At 42.2% G+C, this 24361-nt stretch overlaps 1 long non-coding RNA gene across 1 annotated transcript; it reads right to left on the bottom strand.

Annotated features, from left to right (window-relative positions):
• Positions 1–17922: 17922 nt before the first annotated feature.
• Positions 17923–23160, bottom strand: LOC144381523 (uncharacterized). The gene is made up of 4 exons (XR_013446790.1): positions 23094–23160; positions 19629–19713; positions 19355–19421; positions 17923–18147 (listed from the first exon to the last, which is right to left on the bottom strand). It is a non-coding gene; the product is annotated as an uncharacterized LOC144381523 (long non-coding RNA).
• Positions 23161–24361: the final 1201 nt, after the last annotated feature.

Raw genomic sequence — 24361 nt, forward strand, 5'->3', positions numbered from 1 at the left:
ATTCAAATTGAAACAAAAAAGAATAAGGGGAAAGGGATATGCTGCTTTCCACAATGTGCCTTATCAATATCCTTCTGCAGATAATTGTGATTTCTTGGCAATACTGCATATATTAGACATTCTGAGAAATGTATTAATGGATTTCCTATATAAATGAGAAAGCAGAGTGTTCAGTTTCTAAGGAGATAAATTAATTTGATTACAGATATTGACCAGTTGTTCTTACATGGAGCTTTTGGCCAGGGCCTCCCCACTTCTCATCTTGCTCAGTCCATTAGTTGAGGAGATTGAAATTCCAATGGGATGAAGAAAGAATTAGGGAGCCCAAATGACAGTGACTAATTCTGTTGGGTGGAATTGAGGAAGGTCCCAGAGGAAGGTAATGTTTGGGTTGGCCTTGAGAGGTGAGTAGGACTTCAGTAGGCAAAGGAACAGTGAACAGGGCACTCCAGACAGGAAGAACACCCTGATCCAAGCCACAGAGGTCTGAAATCAGGGTGTATAGATATTTAAAGGTTCATGGAACAGCCACACATAGAACCACTTACACAACTCTGAACAGAGCAACTGCCAATGTGCTTTTGCAAAACAACATTCTAATTTTACTTTGGTTTTCATAATGACAAAGTGATTCATTAGTTCCTATTACACACAGTAATTTCAAAATGATAAAACACTAAAAACCCTTTCTTAATTATAAAAATTCAAAAAAAGGGAACTTGAACAAAATCTACTTTTTCTACTCAGCAAATATGTGACCACAAGAGGTTCTTGACCACTCTGCACACAGCACCCTTCCAGCCCTGTTTGAACAAGCTTAACAATAAAAGCAACTCTGCTTTATAAATACAGTAGAGCATCATGTGTACACTGTAAACTTATTTTATAGACTCAGATAAAGCCCAAGTCAACTTATATCTGCCAAGGCACAATCAACTACATTTGTTCAAAGAACAATTCCAGGTGAAACTCACTCGAAGAAACCTCAAAGTGTAAAAATAACTGATTTCCAAAATTAATATAATGAGAGGCAATTGTTTTACATTAATTTCACCATTGGTTTCACTTAAATTGTGGGTTTTAAAATGAAGCTTATTTTACCAAAAGCTATTTTCATTCAGGAATGCATTTCATGTATGGAACAAAGCGCTCCAGGGGTGGTTTGGTGGCCAGCAACAGATATAGATCTTGGCTAGCTTAAGGTGAAAACAAAATTCTCATAAGAATATTGCACAGGTCACCAAATGAAAGGAAAGCAGGAAACAGAGCTCAAAAAATGCCCCCTTCAAAGAAAAAGAGTATAGCTCCTGAAATCTAGATGGCAGGAACTGATAGAAAAGACCACTGCTGATTACTCTTCAGATCTTTTTCACTAAGCTCAAGCTTCAAAAATCCCAGAATAGAAAGTCTAATTGGACCAATTTGGGATAGTTGCCTAAAGGAAGCCAGGCACCTTAAATTATCGTCCCATGGAAGCTACACAGATGCATGGAGAATGGTTTCCTCAAAGGAAATTGGCACTGTTATCAAAGAGGTAGAATGGAGGCTAAGTGGCCAGAAGACAAGGAATATCCACTCCAACCCCTAAGGATACTCTGTGATTAGTTCCGACTCACTCTACCAATTTAATACAGAACTCTCATTGAGCGGAGAGTTCTGTCTTTGTCCTCCTTCACCTTTCCATGACCGTCTTTGTTATGAACAGGTCAGTAGCAACTTTTAGAATCTGCTTTTTTGAAGAATCATTTAGATACACAGTTGTTGGCTAGCTGATGTTTCTATGGGACGCATTTTACACACTAAGCACCTCATCCCTCCACACATAACATGAATAGGGTATGACCACAAAACACAAACAATTAATCACAAATAAATTTCTGATTTATTTCAACTGTTTTTTTTTCTTAAGACAACAATGACATTATACTAGTCAGATCATTTAAATATGTCCACAGAATGCAGAATATTTTTTTAAATAAGTTTTTAAAAGCTTAAAAAGGAAAGGGTTAATAAAAAAGACTTTTGGCTTTTGGTGCCAAACATCCAATGAAAAGGCATTTTTCATATAAGTTACTAGTAGTTTCAAGCACCATGTAAATATATGTCAATGCTCTATATGAATTTATGTAAGTTTTTTCATTAAGAGCCTAGAGCATACACACTATGTTGTATTTTTCCATAGAAAATAAGTGAGTTGTGTCAATACAGACCACTGAGGTAAAGTAGAATGACTTCAACTATAAATATCTAGAAATGCTGGATAAAAAAGAACTTAAAAAATGACAATGCTTTTTTAAATGCCCAGCTGAGTTCATAAGAAATAGAGGAAATGCAGGGGCATAGAAATAAAGAGAAGTCAGAAAGGCCAAGAACCCATGTTACGGTAGCCCTGGGATGGGAGGTGCAGACGTACCTACCTCAAATTGAGAAATGAACCCTGATACATCTACACAAAGTCAAGGTAGGAGGTGTTGGGGCTGCCCAAGAAGGACAGCGGCAGCTGACACGTTTGCATTCAGCTGAAACTCTAAAGGGCTACAACCTTGGTGTAAAAAACTGGACAAAGTTCACTTCTCAGCCCAGGGAAGCAGCAGGGGAAGAGGTTAAACCTAGGCTCTAGGGTGAGAAACCCTAGGCTCTGGGATGAGAAAAGAACACTCTCCCATTATAAACTGAAGTCTCAAGCCCATGCCATTCCTATGCTTGGAGACTGGCTTTACATGTTCCTTCAGATATGGGATTCACCAGTTTGAGGCTGACATAGACACTGCTCCTGGGCTCGTTGGCCAGGGTTCCTTGAAAAATGCAAACCTTCTCTGGAAGAAAACTCTGCTGGAAGTTCCACAAGGGATTTCCACAGAGGGAAAAAAAATCTCCTAAAAATAAGATTACAGTAAAAAATTATATATGTTAGTAACTTAAGTATTAGAAATAGATAACATTAATCAAAACTTATAGTTTTTACTTAAAAAAAATATATTATATATGAAGTAAACATCTAACATGAATGAGGGTCAAAAGGTCTGCCGGAAAAGTCCTACAGAAAAGCAAATATCATTTCCAAATAACTTTATACTACCCGGAAGATAGTATAAAATAAGCAGTTTAAATAGTTAAAGCAATTAAAAAAGGAATAAAATCCATGATGAAAGAATAAGACACTATGACAGAAGAACAGGCACAATTTAAAAAAGAACCAAGTAGAAATGTGGAAATAAAAGATAAAAATCTAAAGATTTAATGGATTAGCTAAATAACAGATTGGATGCTGACGAAGAGAAAATTACCTAACCGGAAGAAAAATCTGAGGGTACATTACCCTGAATGTAGCATAGCAAGACTTTTTGAATGTAAAAATATAAAAGATGAAAAATAAGAAATATGGAAATGGACTGAAAGGTCTAAAATACACCTTTTCTAGAAATAGGATTTCTGGAAAAGTTCATAGAGAAAATGAAGAAGATTCAAAGAGGTAATGTCTGGAATTGAAAAATAATATAAATCTTCACATTGAAGAAATTGTACAGAGGTCAAAAGGGGAAAATATAAATAAATCTACACTTGGATGCATTGGAGCAAAAGCACAAAAGAGGAAAATCTTAAAATTAATTAAAATTTTAAAAAATCATTTTAGTAAAAGGAATAATTGGACTGACAGCAGACTTCTCAACATCAACAACAGAGGACAGAAGAAAATGAAATATCTTCAAATTGCTAAGAGAAAACATCTTTCAACTTAGAATATTTTACCAAGTGAGACTATTCAATAATGAAGGTAAAATAAATGTCCACACTAACAAATAATGAAAAAGGCCACACACAGGCCCTCACAGAATAAAAGGAAATTAATTCCCAAGGGAATAGGAACAAGAAGGACTATTAAGCAAAAAAGTTGGTAAGTAAACATTGAATATAGAAAATTACAAGATTTCACTTGGACAGTTTAAGAGCTAACATACTAGATGTGAAAAATATGATTATTTACGATTAGTCAAAATATACTAAGGTTTTTTATTGGTCAGGAGGATTAAGTTTAAACTGTGTCACTCAGTGTGTGTGTCAAAAACATACTGGTACTCCCTGGGATGCCTCAGTGGCTCAGTCGGTTAAGCGTCTGCCTTCGGCTCAGGTCATGATCCCAGGGTCCTGGTACCCAGTCCCACATCGGGCTCCTGGCTCAGCGGGGAGCCTGCTTCTCCCTCTGCCTGCCACTCCCCCTGCTTGTGCACACCCTCTCTCTCTGACAAATACATAAATCAAATCTTAAAAAAAAAAAAAAATACTGGTACCCACTTAAAAAAAAAAGTAGAATGCAAAAGAACGTAAAACTTCTAAATCAGTGTAAGAGAAAAGTAAAAATAAAGAAAATGTGATCAATTCAATCAAAGGAAGGAGAAGAAAGAAAATAAAAAAACCCCACAAAATCCACTTTTAAAAACTGAAATAGAGTTGACATATATCATATTAGTTTCAGGTGCATAACATAGTAGTTTGACATTTATATATATTATGAAATGATCACCATCTAGTTCCTGTCTGTCACCATACATAGTTAATACAGTATTATTGGCTATATTCCCTATGCTCTGCCTTACATCCCTGTGACTTATTTATTTTAAACTGGAAGTTTGTACCTCTTCATCCCCTTCACCTATCCCCTTCACATTTTTTTTTAAAGATTGTATTTATTTATTTGAGACAGAGAGTGTGAGAGAGAGCACAAGCAGGGTGTAGCAGCAGAGGGAGAGGGAGAAGCAGACTCCCTGCTGAGCAAGGAGCCCAACACGGGACTCAATCCCAGGACTCTGGGATTATGAACTGAGTGGAAGGCAGACGCCTAACCAAGAGCCACCCAGGCGCCCCTATCCCCTTCACATTTTTAAATCAAATGTGTAATAATCCCAGGTGCTTTTCTGTAGGACTTTTCTGAGCTTCTATGATTGGATGAAAAATAAAGACAAGATAATAATCCAGGGGAATGCTTCTTCCAGAAGACACACTAAAATATAACAACAGTGAAAGACAGAAAATAAAGGGTTGGAACAATATATACCAGGCAGACTGTAAACAAGAGAAAGCTAGCATATTGATATACATATTAGACAAAGCAGACTTTAAGTATTTTGGGGGACTAAAGAAGTTCATTACCTAATAATGAAAAGAATAATTCTCCAGAAAAACAACATAATCCTTTGCATGTTTTACCCAACATTTTAGCTCCAAAACATACAGAACAAAAATTAAAATACAAAGAGAAATTGATGCATACATGACCCCAGTAAAATATTTTAGTGCCTCTTTCTCAGAAATGGATAGATCAAAGGACCAAAAATTAATGAGTATATACACAAATTGACAACACAATGCATATGATTGAGCTAATAGAAATATGTAGAACCCTACCCCATCAATCAGATTATAAATATTTTCAAGAATAAATATAAAATTTTGTATTTTAGACAAATTTAAGCAAATCTTAAGAAATATCAAAGAATTGATATCTCATGGACTATAATCTCTGACCACAATGCAACCAAAAGATAGCTCAAAAAATCCCAGGCATTAGGAAATTTCAAATTTCCAAAATAATTCATGGGTCAAAGAGCTCTAACGTAAAATTAAAATGTAAAGAAATGAAAATTAATGAACATTAGAGCTTTAGTTGTACCTGTTATACATATATTTAGAAAAAGAGGGAGAGATCTGAAACAAATACAACCAAAAAATAACAATTTTTAAAACAATACTAGACACATGAATCTCTATTAAGTTATTTGCTGCATACTTGAAATATTTTATACTTATTCTTGATTTAAAAATAAAACTACTTACCCTGTCTCACATAAATGCTATTTATACCTCAATCAATAAAGAAACTGGTGGGGATTTATTTGTTTGGTTTCAGTTTTGTTGTCCGTATGGGTTAGAAAGAACCTAGACAAAATGTGTCTATCAGTGAACACAAGGCATCACCCAAACCGGGCACCTCACTGTCCCTAGTCTCTATGTCTCATCGTCACTGGGGCTCAAGGACAGCTGCTCCCAGCCTGGACTCTAAGGTCACCTTCAAATCTGCCAAAAATAATTCCTGCTGATGAGCATAAAAGGCTGCAAAGCCCATCATTTGAAAAGAGAACATATTGCAAAAATCACCCATGTACAGACTTAACCCTAAGGGCAGACCATGTGGTTGACCACATTCATCCTGACCCCTCTTAAAAATATTTTATTAAATACTTCTGATATAAAAGCAAAATCTTCCTATGAGTTGGAGTTTTGGTAAACAGTCCTCCCTTTGTAAAGTGTGTATTTAAAAGAATTGTTCTAAACAGAATCGAGAACTCCCTACTCCCTGTGGCTCAAATCTTCGGCAACCCTCAGATCTTCTTTCCCAGTTCCCCCAGTTAAATCCTGGGTGATTCCTTCTTTCAGAATTTTGTGCCATTATTGTCAAATGTGAGTAATGTATGCCCTCTTTCTGGAGGAAAAATACTCTCACAAGCCCCTAATGTTGACAAATGAACTTTTATTAGAATGTTATTTAAACACATATACAAATGTAAAACTAGATATAAATTCACTATGCTAAAGAACTGTAACACCAAAACAAATTTCCAAATTAGAGATAAAACCACCAAACCAATACTGTTCAAATTAAGAAGATTAATTTAAGGTGATAATTTGTGTTGTGCTAAAATTGCACTGCAGTTAGAACAACCAGCTTCCTGTTAGGTTCAGCCAGGGCAAGGCACTCGCCTCAAATTGGGAGGCAGGAGAAAGGAAGAGTATTTGTTCTTTCCCTTTCCTAGCAAAAAAGATCTAGTCTAGGAAAAAAAAAAAAGAAAAAAAGAATCCTCTGTCCATGACCCCAGCCGCTGCTGGTCATGTCCATCACGGTTACCCTTTGTATCCAGCAGCCCTGGTTTTCTGCCTCTGCTAATACTACCTCTCCTTCCTCTCAAAGAGAAAGAGAGCTAGGATATTTCATGGGTAATGTTTACCCCAGACATTAACAGACCACAGAGCATTCCTTGCCTATCTTCAGACCAGCAGGAGGGTGAGTTTTAAAGGTCTGGCCCAGTGGCTCTCTACCCCACATGCACATCAGAATCGCTGTGGGACTTTCGAGAAAACGAACCATTTCTCATTTTAGATCCCTCCTGGTAGTGGCTTGCCGCTGCCACTTACCCCTATGTCACCTCTCCATTCCCTATTGGCTTTTTCATTCCTTGTAATACCTTTTTTTTTTTTTAATTAATTCTCCATATTAAATTCCCTTTACTAAACCAAATGGCACAAGCTCTCTTTTCTTATCTGTCCCTCGCAGATACTTTGGTCATACATGGGGTGGACAGAGTCAAAGAGTAGTCTGATTTCCTTATTTGTCCACTTGTTTTTAATACCAATTATTATATTTTAATATATGAAATACCAATTATTATATATTAATATATTTTACTATATTAAATATATTTTAATATAATATAATTATATATATACATATAATAGTCCCCTCCTTTTTACATTTCAAAGTGCCTAGAAATAAACCAAAAAGAGAAGTCCTCCCAAAAGTTTATGTTACTGTATTATGTAGAATTCATTTCTGTTCTCAAAATTTCCTGTGGCTCCATAAATCATCAGAGGGGATTCAACAGGAATATGTTTATTCCACAAAGGGAAAGCACCAAATGATGGATGAGTTCTGCCTGCAGACTCCAGTTTGAGGAGGATGGCTGAGCTACCCCAGATTTCTCATCCTCATCATCCCCAAAGCAACCAATAATTTAAAAGAAAAATCCAGACATGCATTTGCTCTGAAGAATGACAGATGTATTGAGGTAGCCAATTCTTTTTTCCTTCCTAGATTTCCTCCAGCACAACACAATTCATCAGTATTTCCTTTTATTGAGTTGCGCTACCAGAACAGCAAGGGACAAGTTAATGCCCACACTTAAGTATGGAGGAGAGAAAAGGAGGGATTTTAAATCAGAAGGTATCTCTCCAGGGGGTCAGGATGAGAGAAAATAATTTCTGATAGGTACCGGACATTTCTTCTTTCAAATGCCAAGTTTCTGGCTTTCTCACATGTAGCTTTCAAGTTATATAGAGCCAGCTTCTACTTCTGTCAGTTCTCCAGGATATGGAATATTCAACTGGTTGGAAAAAATATGGTTTCTCCTGAGAGTCAGAGAGAAAAAGAGCTGGAATATTTAAGGTTTCCCACAGAAATTAACAGACTACAGAGCATTCCTTGGTGATCTTCAGATAAGCAGGACATGGGAGGTTGAGTTTTTAAAAGCCTAGACCAGTGGTCCTCAATCCCACATGTATATCAGAATCATTGAAGGTACTTTTGAGAAATGCTGATGCCAGGTTCCACCCAGAACAAAACAGAATCTGGGGGGGGGAATAGGTCCCAAATGTTAGGAGTTTTTTAAATCTCCCACATGATTCTAATGAAAAGCAGACAGAGAGACAGAGAACCACTGGCTTAGACCGAGAATTAGGAGTTAATTCTAACTTGTATAATTACATATAAATATATAATTCATGTTATAATTATTATATATAATATTGTTATGTATAATTGTATATAATCATTTCCTTGAACTCAGTTGCTTCCTACATAGGGGTTTGTCCATTTTTCTTCCTCACTCTTCTCTTGTGCATGACACCGACATAAGTGACGCTAGAGCTATAAGGACCTTGAGAGGTAGTTTTGCTTGCCATGCGATACAAGATATAACAGAAAAGGAAGAGGGTGAGTTCTTCTGGTGGGGGAGGGGGCACTGATTATGATGAACCTGCCAGAATCTCTGGATGTGTGGGTTGTGTGACTCTCTCCCCAAAAGTGGCTCTCAAAAGACCCCGTATCAAATCCACTGCCTATCAATCATCCGTCTTGTGTAAGCACTTTTCTCAATATCGTTAGTCTGTTACCGCATGATATCAAACACAACCATGTCATCCTTTGTCACCTTAGAAATGTCCTAGTGTGTATTGTCTAGAGCCCACAGCTCTTATGGATTGAAATCTTACCACTCACTACAGCATAGCACATTCTATCTATGTACCTCCCAAGACAAATACCTGGTGCAGAATAGACAATGGCCTAGCCCAGGGGTCCCCTAAATATTTTTGATAGCACGCCCCCTCAGTAAAATATCCTTCAGCACACCTAACAGAAGTTTAAGTAGAAGTCTAATGTTTTTCCTGTGACCCAGTGGATCATATTACATGCCCTCTGAGATGCTCAAACCTCACTCCAGAGACCACTGATCTAGTCTACTGTATAATGTCACCTGACAAGTTATTACTTTTGTGATTTGGGTTGTCCCTGAATATAAATATTATATATCTGAAGTTCTGACTGAGGACTGCACAGCAATCCATACAAGCTAACTAGCTCATTTTCACCATCGCCGTGAGTTACTTCACGAGAGGGGCAAAGGAAATAGGTTAGCACCCAATGTTTCCCACTCCCAACACGGTGAGGCTTCAAGGCCTTCTGAGACTCCAGCCCAATCCTAGGAATGATTCTGCCCAAGTCACTTTGTGCTTGTAGCCAATTCCATAACCGATTCTGTGGCCACTCTGAACCCAAAAAGCAACCTCTAGGCCATCTTGCTAGAATAAGATGGTCTAGGAAAACTCTGGCCACAATTTCAGAGCAAATTTCCTCTCTACAATAAATTGGTGCCAAACAGTAAATGTTCTCAATGAGGCATACTTTATGAAAAAAAATACAGGATAGCAAGGCCTTTGGCAAGTGCATCGATTTTTAGAAAAGAGACACAGAAAGACTTCTTCAGGGTCATTGACCAGGGGGAAAGGGGCTAAGACGAGCACGTGCAGGGAAGCATGCCGTGGCCATTGGAGATCATGCAGTTCCTTTCTGGTTTTGCAGCTAGAGAACTGATGTGCCCAAGGTCACGCAGCAGTTCAGTGGCAAATCTGAAAATGGATCTCAGACTCCCAGCTCACTGTCCTTCCTTTTACTTCCTTAATGACTTATCTTCTGATCTCTTTTCTATCAGTCTTAAACAAGAAGATAAAGACCTTTGTCATGTCTTGTGAACCGTCCCTATGTCTCAAGGACCCCTGGCTTCCCATGGGGTGTTTCTCTTTCCCTTCCCATGCCCTTCCCAAAGGATGAGACCCTGTATTCCCAACTGCAGGGTTCCTGTCTGTCTTGTCAGAGAGTCCTTTTATCATTGCAATGTGTGGGTTGCCTGTCTCTAAAAATAAAATTCCATTTATTTGTTTTTCAGTACAAGGAAAATCAATTATGATACAATTCTCACTGTGGAAATATTCTCAGACAATATTTAACTGACTCCCAAGTTCTATTTTAAAAGCATCATAACCACAGAAGTGAAGAATTCTGGAGTTAATAGGACTACAGAGTTCATCCAATGTAGTTTTTATCATTTGGGGGTCATGAAACTTCCTTCGAATATACGATGTCTGCTATTGGAACTCTCCCCAGAAAAATGTACATACCAAGATATGTATATGCAGATGTAGAACAAAATTGATAGAAAAACTTGCATATAACATTGCATACTTGCCTGGAGGCCAATCCCTGGGTCCCTGATTTAGATCCCCCTTTACTTGACTGAGAAGGAAACTGAGCCCCTAAGCCAAAAATAATTTGTTATGAGCACAGAGCTAGTTGATGGAAGCAATAGGACCAGAATGCAGGTTCCCAGACTAGGGGCATGCTATATCATGACAACGGTGACCATGTGACTTGTCACCTCCACGAGAGCACATCTGAAAGTGAAAAGGTAGGCTAGCGATAATTAGGTCAAGACAACAGGTGTAAACCCGAACTGGCTGGGGCAAACCAGGACATAGGGTCACCCCCATCACACTGAAAGCTTGAGCCTGATGCTCTTTTGTGGCAAGAAGGTCAAAGTCTCCCAAGAAAAAAGAAAATGTGACCTTGCAATGTAGCCTCTGAATCTTTATTCTGCAGCACTTTGAAAAGCTTCTACCCCCTCCTCTGAGTTCTCATTAAATGCATATCACACATCTCATGAATATGACATACAAAGGAAATTATTATAACATTTCATAACAACAAGATTTAGGTTTTCTTGAGACCTCCCAAAGGGCATCTCAATCAATTTTAGTTTTATCAGCAACATGGTACCAAGCATCAGAACCTTCTTCTTGTGCTGTTTGTAAAGTCAGTTTTACTCCAGAGGCTTGACCATTTCAGTCTGACTATGCAGGGAAAGGATAAGGAAAATTGATTCCATTGCAAAGAGTCTCCCTAAAGGTCTAAATAATTTATATCAGTCTCAACCTTCAGACATTATCTCAAGCAGTAAGCATATTCCAAAGAACCTATGCTTCCAGCATCTTCCTTGTCAAGCAAAGCTACATTCATTCCCCTCACTCATGGGCTGACCTTTCTTCTGAAGAGTCAAGTGCCTGTGTCCACTCATCTTCTTGCTCTTACAATGTTCATTTCGAGGCTCTTTAAAAAAAAAGAGTCTGGTTTTCAACTTAGTGACACTTTGACTATTTTAGCAGAGCTTCCAGTCCCAAATTACATTACTACACTACAGTAGGTCTTGGAGCCCCAGACCAGTGGCTCTCACTGGCTGTACAGGAAAATTATGTTGAGAACTTTTCAAAAAATTCTCATGCTCAAGCTCCAACTTAGAGATTCTGATTCATTGGTTGGGGTTTGGACCCAGGCATGGGCATTTTTTCCAGATCTTCCCAGGTGAGTCTAATGTGCAGCCAGAGCTGAGAATTACTGCCTTAGAGAAAAACTAGTGGGTACTCCCTGAGCCATATCAGTGGGCTGCTCCTTTCTCCTTAAAGCTCTAGGGGTGCATAGGGACCCGATGCCAGCTCATATGGGAGGGGAGCGGGTAGGAGGAGGATGTGACTTAAAGAACCAAAGGAGCTTCAGTATGTAGGCACACCTGTCCAGAAACTCCTTGGTTCAATTCAAACATGTCTTGGGCATAAATAGTGAGGAACCTCAGAAGAGTTTTCTCCTTGACACTAGCCTGCAAGAAATATCACATTTCCTCATTTTCTCAATTTGCAAATGGCTCACTCACACGTGCCAGGGTTGATGAGGAATCCGACTTTACTTTTTCTTACAACCCTTCCTTATCTCTTTCTGCTCATATTCTCTCAACTATACCTAAATGTCATAAGCCTCAAGAATTATGTAGTCCAAGAAAACCAAGAAAGGGCCCCTTTTGATCCCCACCTCCCACATACAGTCACTGCCATCCCTGATGCTCTTTCATAAGGCCACTGGTGAGTGTGGCTCCTCCCTGCTGGTCAGGCCCTACTGCCCCCAGCAGCAGAGCTGCAGCCATGCTCCTCACCACTGCCCTTCTGACATCTTCTGGTCCCATCCAGAGCCATCATTCTCCCCACTGAGATCTTGTCAATTCTGGGACACTACCTTAGAAAAGAATCCTAGTTTCTTCTGCTTCTTAAGATAATGGCAAAATCTTTCTCATCTTCCTGTTTCCAACGATTACTACTTCATCAGAAGTCTGCACCTCTTTTCCCACCTCTTCCCACCAGCCCTCTGAAATCTGGAATGATTCCATTTGATTCCTTTTGCTGGACCCTCTTGAAATTAAACTAGTTAAATCATTATACACTGTGAGTAGACACCACTACAGCTAATACTTCTTTAAAAGAATGTGTCACCTGAAGGGCAATGCCAACATAGAAAACACAGGTGCTGAGAAGCGAACTTGGCAATGTGCGTCTAGCTGAAAGAGACAGGTTCTGTGCCAGGGACACTGACGTGTGCTTACCACTAGAAAAGTGATCTCAGCTGAGAAGCAAAAGTATTTCATGAGGTCTCCCCATGGTCTGGATGAAACCTTACTCGAGATAATTCCATTACCAAGGAACCTTACTGAGCTTCCCAGGTACCTTGATGTGGAGAAGATAATGGCAGTTGTGAGGAAGGGGGAGGGGCACACCAAGGATGGAAGATGCAAATATTCTGGTCTCTTGGAATGGATCTGCCCCTGAAGATTACTAAACCAGTGTCCTGTTTTTCCATTACTTACATGCTAAATTAATCATGAAAACATATCTGTAAATCTGGTTATTTATGGGTATCCTAATGTTTCGTTTCTTTTTTTTTTTTTAGATTTTATTGATTTGAGAGAGAGAGAAAGAGCACAAGCAGGGAGGAAGGGCAGAGGAGGAGGGAGAAGCAGACTCCCCACAGAGCAGGGAGCTCAACAGGGGACTCGATCTCAGGACCCTGAGATCATGACCCAAGCTGAAGGCAGACACTCAACCAACTGAGCCACCCAGGTGACCCCTTAATGTTTTGTTTCTCTACTTGCAAGAATCAGACTAAATAAACTTGGGAGAGCTTTACATATCCAACCATTTGGCCCTCCCCAGGAAACACAATCTACCTTCAGTATCTGCAGGGCTAATGCCCATGGTATCATCCTAGAACTTGTCCACTTCGTACAACTTCTGAGAAAGTGAAGGGGACCCTTGACTCTCTAGTAACTGCCTGGAAGTGGGGAGTGCAGAAAATGGTAAATCCACTTTTTACAGCAGAGGCCCTCAGATGCTGGGCCCTACCACATACAGGAACCATGAGGATCCTGGAATACCTTGCATTGCAACCCAGAGAAGTCTCAGGACTCTTTATACATCCTCTAGTGCCTGACACATGGTAGATGCCCCACACCGTTGGATATTGTGGATGTTCTCTCCCTAAATGGGCATCCTGCTATCTCAGATTTAAAAACAGCCCAGCTATATATCAATTAATACCAATGGATTAATGGATGCAAATAAATGTTCATTCACAGGTAGTACCCAGGCTTCAGTGCCTCTGCATTGTATAGACTGGGGCCTGCACATACTGGCACAGGAAATTTGCCTGCAAAACAATGCTTTGACTTACTGCACAAGGAACTTCCTAGACAGAAAACAAAATGCTATAATCCAGTCTTAGAGACCAGCTTGTCTCACAGGTCTGGGTCCTGAGGTTTAGCCCAGCCCCAGGATTGCCTGACCCACTGTTCTCTATCATGTCTAGCTCTTCATCTTTGCCTTCGCTTTCATAAACAATGCAGTAACCTGAATCACTTAGGGGCAAATCATTGATTTTGGCCATCAAACGGTATTTCAAAGTAAATTTTGAAACTATAAAAGTTTTACTTCTAATGAGTACTTAAATATTACTTACAATGGACTCACCATCTACTATAGTATTGCAAAGAAAAGCAACTTTACACCTGCAAAACGGAAGAACATTTTTTACCTGCAATTGTGTACTAAGCACTTTGCTGTTCATCTGCTCACACGTTACTGCCTTTAGTCCTTTCCCTACATATCTCATATTCACCTGAACTCTGAGGAATCACCACATCCATTTACAGATGAAAAAACATGAGACTCCAGGACATTGAGGTACTTGGAGAGCTAGTGATTGAACAACCCCAAATTCAAAACTGGGGGTCTATGACTAGACGCTCATGCTCTGCTGCTTTTTGTGATCCCAGCAAAGCACCACAACAATTGTATAGTCAAGATTCCCTGGGGGTTGTGGGGGGCACAAGGCTACATCTATTCTCACCTAGTATATAAAGACAGATACAAATCACTTATTGCCTCATTCTCAACAAAGAATCACAGTGCGGGTCTCTGGATAGGTTGGCGTGATATGGACTGATTTATGCAATGTGGATGGGGCAGGACAGGACACACGGTAAGGAGATCAGGGATCTGGGCTGGGGGTGGTTGGTTGGTTGGTGGGGACAATAGTGTAAAGAAAGGGAACGTTGTGAAATGTGCTTGTAAGTATTTTTTTCTAAACTATATGTTTAAATGCCACAGGTAGAATTTATTACGTTATATGGGCATCCCTTCTAATGAAAGTTGGAGATAGGTGCCTTTTGAAAGCCAGCCCAGGTTGTCCCTTAAAGAGACACAGTAGCTAGAAGGATCAGAAAACTCAGATACCCTCAGGCTCATTTGCAGGAGAATATCCAGTGGCTTAGACATGTGTTCGTTTTCTGTGGCTGAGAAATAAATGATCCCCAAAGAAAAGGCTTAAAATAACATTTATCTCGTGATTTCTGTAGATCCAGGTATAGTAGGAGTCCAGGCATAGCTTAGCTGGGTTGTCTGCTTCAGGATCTCTCACGGAACAAGGTCAAGGTGCCAGCCAGGGTTGCAGTCATGTCAAGGTTTGACAGACAGAGCAGGATCCACCTCCAAACTCACTCACGTGGTTATTAGCAGGATGATGTTCCTCACAGGCCGTTGGGCTAAGTAAGGGCCTCTCCTCCTTGCTGGTGATTGGCTGTTCCTCGCCGTGTGGCCTTCTCTATAGCACACCTCACAACATGGCAGCTCGTTTAATCAGAACAAGCAAGAAGATCCAGAGAGAAGAGAGAGTACAAATAAGACAAGTGAGGGAAGGCTTTTGCAAGCTGTAATCGTTCATTTTATGTCTCAACTTGACTGGGGTCAGATATGTGGTCAAACATGATTCTTGGTGTTTCTGGGACGGTGTTTTTGCATGAGATTAACATTTAAATTGATAGACTGAGTAAAGCAGATTATCCTCACCCAGTCATCTGAGGCCTAAAAAGAACAGACAGCCTCCCACTTCTCCTGAGGAAGAGACTGCCTTCACACTGGGACATTGGCTTTTTTTCTGTCTTTAGACTTGACCTGAAAAACTGCGTCTCCCTGGGTCTTGAGCATGCAAGCCTTCAGACAGAAACTACACTATTGGCTCTCCTGGTCTCTGGCATGTGGATCTGGCTGATAGTCCGCCGAGAGGGTTTGATAAGTCTCAGGGCTGGTGGCCCAGGCATGGTTGAAAGGGGGCCGGACTTGGACTCAGAGGAGCAGGGTTCAGAGCTGCGCAGGACTACTTGCCACCTGGGTAAACCTCCTACACCAGCTGTCTGAGATGGGCTTCTATCTTCCTGTCTGTGAAATGAGGCTAACAACTTCTTGACGGGAATACGGGAAGTATTCAGGAATACTTCTTTAAAAGTGTTCCACTGAAAGCTAGTTCTGCAAGATGTGACTAGATAGGAAAAGGGTCCCACTACCCATTCAGTTTGGGAAATGCCAGGTGACACAGAGTTAAACAAGTCTCCTTCCTACATTGTCCAGAGTCTATAATGAGGTACTAAGCATTCTGGGTCTGGAAAAGGAAAACGCATCAAGCAGTGTTAACCAAATGTATTCGATCACAGCGCTCTTTTTCCAAGAGAAGTTCATGGGATTTGTGTTAAATAATTAATTAGATAATGCAAGTACAAATGCCTGCCCATGGAGCCTGGCAGACCACCCCATGCGTAATTAGCGTGCATTGAATCAGATCATTACACAGCAGTCCTGGCAGAAAGCCACCCTGGGACAGGCCAGGACCAAAATCCCAGAGGTCTTCTCCTGTTTGGATAAGAGAATGAACGTCCTGGGCGCCTGGGTGGCTCAGTTGGTTAAGAGAATGAACGTCCTGCTGTGCCTGCCCTGTGGTAGGCTCCTACGCAGTGCTCTCACAGACGGTATTAGGAAGCCTTCAGGACAAAACACACTCCCCGTAGAAGGATCCTGAAAAGAGAGGCTAGCCTAGTACCACTCATCTGGGAAGAGTTAGGTATGTGGCATTCTGAAGGCAGTGTTCAGCACAATAGGAGAGATAATTCGTAGCCTTTCTTTGATTCTCCCTCTAAACTTTGAGTGGCTCTGGTCATTGTCTTGGGGGCGTTCCTTGTTTAAGGCTAAATAAGGACATGGGCCCCACCCTGAGGAAAGTAAGCAGGCATCCCTACAAGATATTGCAAGCTGAAGATGAACCAATCTGATTTCGCAAAAATAGATTTCTAGTTGTATGTTCCTCTTGTACTTTATGGTTTTGTTAAAAAAAAAAAATCTAGCCTTCAGCAACAGCCTTTAAGGATATTCCAGCTGTGAGATGCATGCTCGGCTTAGTGTTAGGAGAAGCACAGTGCCCTACGAGGCCAGCATGAGCATGCCTGGTGTGAAACCTGGGTAAATTCCTGGGTGAGCATGCCTCACCCTCTGCTGGGGGTTGGCTTTGATTCACTGAGGTGAGCCCCAGACACCACCTCTTTACTTGGTGACATGAACCAGGGCTGATTTATTTAGAGGTAAATGCCTAACTGAAGCGAGGCTAATCAGATTGTCTCTTCTGGGAAAATGAAGATTTATATTAAGAGAAACTGCCAGGGAGAACAGGTTCATGGAGCTGAGTCACAGAGTGTCCTAAACTGGAGATACAGAAATTCCTGCTGTCCTTGGAGCTTCCCTACTTTTCACTTTCCTGGGGTTTTGTTTTAAACTCAGATCTTCCCAGTAAATTTTTCCTTTCAGTTAAACTAGACAAAGTCTGCTTCTTTCCCTCTAACCAAATGATTCTTAGTACATGGTGGTAGTAGGCATTGGGAGAGATCCACAAGGGCAAGGCAAATGGTGGAGTGTAAGATTTAGAGCTAGGAGGCCTGATCATCCTCCCCATCCATAGCCTCACCATACGGTGACAACTCTGGAGAATCACCCAGGTAAAACAGAGGTATGCTCCCCAAGATCAGGGGAAATCCCACAGGTCAGAGTCAGGAAGTCAGCCTCGGGAGGCAGAAGCCATGATGGATGAGCACCAATGAGAAAGCAAAAAACAAATTGGTAAGCAGGTAGCCTATTTTGACTAATAGACTAATGGTCAAAATAGGGAAGGTCTGGCAGCTAAGAACAGAGTTTTAGCCAAGGAGCTAAAGTTCAGAGGAATGACCTCAGGCTTAGACAAACTAAAACTCAGGGCAGGGACACAGGTCCTGGAGTGACAGGACAATGACCCAGTTGGGTGACAGGTCAAATCAGAAGCTAAGTTACCAGCATTGGAGCATAAGGTCAGAGCAGGGGCGTTCATCAGTGTGTGACCTGCGCTGCTGGACTCCTTAATTACCCAATGACGGACAGATCTGCTCCCAGAGCCTGGACTGCAGGGCTGAGGTTGCAGGCAGGGGTCGAGCATAAGCAAACAGGGATCTGGGGACAAGGCATCCGGGCTCTTACTGTGATCTTCCAACCTTCCTTTCCACATTGTCACAGTTCTGGGGCTTCTGCTCAGCCCCTAAGCTGCAGAAAAGAGAGGACAGCAGGGAAGGATGGAGTCAGTCAGGGGAAGGGGCACTGTCATCAGCCTGCAGCGCTTGTCCTGCATGTAGCAGCCTGGGGGCGGGGGGGGGGGCGGGTTCTGCATTTGTCTATTTCTTCAAGGCAATGCACAAACCTAGCTAAATACAATTAAAAATAAAATATATGAAAACTTTCCTAACTTTCTGACTCAGAAATGTTACTAAATATGTAGATCATATGGAGGCAGAATCCCCAAGTTACACTTAACAGTCCCAAACACTGCTTCACCTGTGCCCTCCCAGGTAGAAAGGTCTCCCACAGGTCTCCAAGACACACTTGCCCCATCACTTAGTCTTTTCTAAAATAAGCTAAATGGAGGAGCACCTGGGTGGCTCAGTCCCTTAAGTGTCTGACTCTTGATTTCGGCTCAGATGGTGATATCGAGCCCCACGTAGGGTTCCATACTCAGCATGGAGTCTGCTTGGGATTCTCTCTCCCTCTACCCCTCCTGCTCATTCTCTCTCTTTCTCTCTCTCTCAAATAAATAAATAAACCTTTAAATAGAATAAGCCAAATGGTAGCCAGTATTCACCTTTCCTAGGTCTGCTCAACTCAAAGGAACCAAGCACAGCTGGAGATGCTTGGTCAAAAATTAGGATTGATTGATTAATTGTCCCATTTCTATCCTCTCTTTAGTACCTTCTCCCATCTCTCTCCTTAGTTATCCCTTGACAGAACTTGACTGGGGTTCCCTAGCATAAAGGGTAAAGCTACAATTCCTATGAGGCATATGCTTCTGATGGGCTAGGAAGGCTCAGAAAGGCTCAGAAAAGAGGCCATAGATGGGTTGGCCCATCTGTGGGAAGAGGAAGAGAATGGTCATACATTCCGAAGTAGATCTGCAAGCATCCTTTGAAGTTATCTGGTTCCAGCACACATCATCTATACAGCGGTTGGCAAAGGGGAAGATAATTCTTAATGAGTATTTCTGAGGGTCCCAGGATTCAGTTTATGAATATGTTCATCCTTAGATTTTAGCTCTGCTTAAAACACTGCTTGGGTGTGGGCAGAGGGGATAGAGGCAAGTGTAGAATAGAGAAGATTCATATCAGACGCCTTCAGGGAGTTCAGTGTAAGGGTCAAAAGAATCCATCACCAAACTTCACAAAAGAAATAAAACTTCTCCCTTCTTCCCTCTTTAACTCACCTTTGCTGAGTGTGGGCTCCACAATCTTTTTATTTTTTAATCTGCATTTTGGTAAAGTCATGAGTTGCTAGAAAAAGGAAAAAAAATAAATCAGGTCTCTCCATCTCTTCAACCCCTGCCTATCGTATTTTCCCACTGAAGGAAGAGTAGGGACAAAGCTACTAAATTATTAGAACTCGCCCCTTCAAAGCTCCTGTGTTAAAAGTCACTGTGGGCTGTTATAATAAAAATACCATATACTGGGTGGCTTAAACCACAAATGTGTATTTCTCACAGTTCTGGAGGCTGGGAAGTCCAAGGGTATCAGCAGAGCTGGGTTCTGGGGAGGTCTTTCTTCCTCGTTTGCAGATGGCTGATTTCTTGCAGAGAACAGAGAGAGGAAACAAGCCCTGTCATGTCTCTTCTTACAGGGGCGCTAATCCCATTCGTGAGGGCTCCACCCTCATGACCTAATTCCCTCCCATAGGCCCCACCTCCTAACACCATCACATTGGGCATTAGGATTTCAGCATCGGAATTTTAGGGGGACAGAAACATTCAGTCGCTAACAAGTGCTGTGTGTTGCCAGCGCATAGCAAGTGCCCTGTAGGTGTTTGTGACTCATAGTAGGATTTGCGCTACTGTTTGTATCCTCAGTGTGGAATTCCCTGTTTGTAAACCCGTGAACCCCCACCTTCTCTCATCGCCTTGCCTTCATCAACATCTGGTGGCTTATGGCCTACAGAAATTTATTCCGAAGGCTTTGATGAAAACACTCGTTTCCACAGTTGAGGAATTTAAAAAGGATTAAGTTTAAAAACTGAAGAAGGAATTTAGGATTAAACACTTCTCAACGATTAATGCCAAGAAAAAGAAAAATGTGCGGGAGGTCCTCACTCCTGTTCTCCCTTACATTTCATCCATCTGCCGGCCCGAAGGAGCTGACAAACCCCTGCATTTCACTTTTCACTCCATTGATTCACTCATTCAACAGTTTCCCTGCTGATTCACTGGTCTCGAAGTTAACGCGTCAACAGTTTGCTTCGGGAACACTGGGCGGGAAGGGGAGGAGGAGGAGAAAAAGTGATTCACTCCTTGTCATTTTCCAGCTTCCAATGGCATTTCCAGGAACACAATGGAGCAAAAAGCTGAGGCCAGTTGCGTGCGGGCAAGAGCATGTTTTTGTGCTTTGTTACTGCATAGGACCATCGGCGTCTACCAGAGAGGCCCCAGCGCATTTTGGATTACCTGTTCTCAATAACCATGGACTAAATACAAACAACAGTGGAAGGCAGCTGTCAGCAATGAAGCAAATACAGAGCAAAGCTCAAGGGGGCTCTGCAATGGATTTGGAGCCTGAACTAGCAAACTTTATTCATTCCCTGTAAGTCCAGGTTTCCCTAGCCTGTAAACATAAATAAGGTCATTTTCCTATTATTTACAACGACTTCAAGGCCCCTTTTCTGGGGAATCCTTGAAGGTGCTGGTATTTTAGGTGCTTTCCTGAGTCAGTTCGTCTCTGCTTCTGCGGGCTCAGGCCATCCATCTCCTCTCCGCCATCGGGCCACAGGCCAGTTGGCCCTTGCCATTTATGGCACTAGAGAGGCTGACCCTGCCTCTGGCGAATGCTGCTATTTCCCTGGGGCCCGGTGCCCTGGCTCAGAGAGGCAAGGGAAGAGAGGAACACGCTCCCTCTCTAGCCCCAGCGTATCAAGAGGCGCTTCGTTCACGCAGGTGAGGCCAGGCTGGGGCTTTGACAAGACTCAGTTGAGGGAAGGGGGTGGTAGTCTTGCTACTGCAAATGTGCTCCATGAACCTGCAGCTGCCGCAGCCTCACCTGGGAGTCTGACAGCAATTCAGAATCTCAGGCCTCCCCTCAGTCCTCCTAAAACCTCATCAGCATTTTTACAAAATCCTCAGACAATCCATATGCATATTAAAGTCTGAGATACATACATTTCAACCCAGAGGAACCTTCATCTGCATGCCAGACATCTACCACTTGCCTCTCCAGATCCACTCTCCTCCTCTCTACCCCGTTCGCTGCCTGGGATGCAGACCTCTGTGGACCTCACAGGAGATCAGAGGATGGAGAAAGGTGGAGCGGGGCTGTCCTCAGGCTGGCGGGAACCCTCTCCATTGCTAACTGCCTCGGGGCTCAGACAAAGGAAGCCAGTCCTGTTCCGTCCAAGACCTGCTGTGGAAGATTCAATTTCCTTCCCCAGGAACTGCCTGCTTTCATGTTGGATTAGTAGGATATCCACTCTTTTCAACGACTGTTATGGTTTCTTCTTTAGTCCCAACAGGGCAATAACATGAAAACACAGTGGTCCAACACTTGCACATTTCCAACACCCAGTTATCCAGCCTTACGGAGCAGTCCATGTCAGACACCAAGAGTCCTGTCCCAACTGATTAATGAAAGACATAGGTCCTCCCCTTTGAGCAGCGTTTCCTCCAGCGTGAAGGCAACATGTGCATGTCCCTCAAGCTGCAGATCCATCTGAGCCCCCAACCTGCTGTGCAGACACCCCAGGCATGGATAGACACATCTCCCCATGATGACACCACCGTTTCTGAAATTGCGGAGGGCCTCCATTTCTTGCCCACTTATATTCTCCAGTCAGGAGCCAGAGGGTTCCTCAACAACCATAGATCAGATCTCGTCACCTTTCTGCATAAAGGCTTTCCGTGGATTTGGTTTGTACTTAAAACACAAAGCATGGTGTGGCAGGTCAGTCTCCCGGAGAAGTGGATCCTGAGATGGAGGTTAGTGTACAGAAGTGTACAGGGCTCTCAGAATCAACTCCCATGGAGGACACGACGGAAGGAGGATCAGACAGAAGAAATTGGGCTGCGATGCAGTCACAACAGGAACTTCAGCAGATCCCAGAGCCAGATGACTGTGCAGAGTCCTCCCTCAGAGTCTTCCCTCAGGGTCCTCCCCCAGGGAAGTGCAGTGGGCTGAGGATTTGTATCTCAGCCATTCCACATGAACTGCCCTCAGGGAGCCTGAACTAGCAAACTTTATTCATTCCTTGTAAGTCCAGGTTTCCCTAGCCTATAAACATAAAGTCACAGTGTGACTTTGGAAGACCAGGCTCTCTTCAGCCAAGGGCAATCCCCAGAAGGAATTCAGCTTTGAGCTGGCACCTCCCACACTCTCAGCAGCTGGGGGACAAGTGGCCCCCCAACCAGTGATGAGCTGGAAGCTGGATCTGGATGGAACAGCCCAGTCTAACTACACATGATCCATAAAGCCCTCCAGGGTCCTGTCCTCTGTAACTTCATCTTTCCCGCTTGCCACCTGCTGTGCTCTGGTCACATTGGCTGCTGGGACTTTGCACGTGCCGTCATCCGGCCCACACCCCCCCTGGATCTTGGCAGAGCTGGCTCCTTCAGGTCTTATATCAGAGATCCCAACCACAACGACACCTTCTTCAACCACCCTATTTAAACTAGCTCTCAGGCACCTGGGTGGCTCAGTTGGTTAAGCGACTGCCTTCGGCTCAGGTCATGATCCTGGAGTCCCGGGATTGAGTCCCGCATCGGGCTCCCTGCTCAGCGGGGAATCTGCTTCTCCCTCTGACCCTCCCCCCTCTCATGCTCTCTCTCTCTCATTCTCTCTCTCAAATAAATAAATAAAATCTAAAAAAATAATAATAAATAAAGTAGCTCTCATACCTTATCTGCTTGTGGCTACTATGTCATATGGCTTATTCATTCCAAAGAATTATCACAAATGACATTATTTGCTTACCTGTTTAACTGTGGCTCAAATTTCTCTTGAGGGCAGGGACTTTGCTGTTCTTCCTTATCCCTTTTCCCCATGCCTAGAATAGTAACAGGAACATAATAGGTGCAATGAATGACTGAACAGTCATTCTAAATTGGAGTTGTTTTTATAATTTCGTGCCTTTAGAGACACAGTTTCCTCTGACAGGAGTGCAGTGTCTTCCCTCCTAACAAATTCCTACATGTCTCAAATATCAGCAGCTCTGCAAACATTTCACATCTACTCGTATGGCACTCTCGTCTTCATCCTGCCTCTCAACTCTTGTGGCCATCTCAACACCTAGCCCAGGGGGACACCAGTCATAGCACAGACATTTATCAAATGCCTACTATGTGCCCAGTATTGTTCCATGTGAACAAAACAGACAAAATCCTTACCCTCAAGAATTTACATTCTAGCTGGGGAAGACAGACATAACCAAAGTAAGCAAGTTAATTACACACTCCAGCAGGAAAGGGAGATGGAGAATACTGGGTAGTATTGCAAAAATTAAATAGGGTCATCAGAGATGAGCTCACTGACACCTGGGAAGGTATAGAAAAGAGCCACGTGAATATCCGAGTGAAGACTGTTCTAAGTGGAGAGACCAGCAAGAACAGAGAGCCTGAGGTCAGAGTGGGCCTGGCTTCTCCAAGAAGCAGCAAGGGAGCCATGTGGTCACTACAGTGACCCAAATAAGACAGGATGATAGATTGCACTTGGCTGGCATTGGTACAGTGGTGAGAAATGGTAGGGTTCTGGATATATTTTGAAGAAGGAGCTATCAAGATCTGTTCTCAGATTTCATGAGGGATAAGCAAGAGGAGTCAAGGTTGACTTTCAGGTTTTTCATCCAAGCATGGAGGCACCATTCACTGAGATGGGTAAGCAAGCAGGAAAAGCAGGATGACAAAGGTGAGAGTAGAAATCAGGATCTGCCATGATATGTATGAGATGCCTAATAGATCCAAAGGGAGATATTAAATTGCCCATGAAGTAAGTAAGAACAAAACCTAGGATCTAAGTGAAGAAAAAACCTCAATGAGAATAGTAATTGCAGCAAATGATGGGATGCATCAATAAGAGGCTTTACAAAACTGATAAAACACGATTTCATACCAATGCATTCTTGGACAATACTCTTAAATTCTAGACAATGTGGACTCTCATTATGTTACATTGCAGCTACAGTTAGAAATATCTCTGTAGGAAAAATTTAAAAAGCCACACTTAATGGTCTTTATCTTTCATTC

Source organism: Halichoerus grypus, chromosome 4 (genome assembly GCF_964656455.1).
Source record: "Halichoerus grypus chromosome 4, mHalGry1.hap1.1, whole genome shotgun sequence".
Lineage (NCBI taxonomy): Eukaryota > Metazoa > Chordata > Mammalia > Carnivora > Phocidae > Halichoerus > Halichoerus grypus.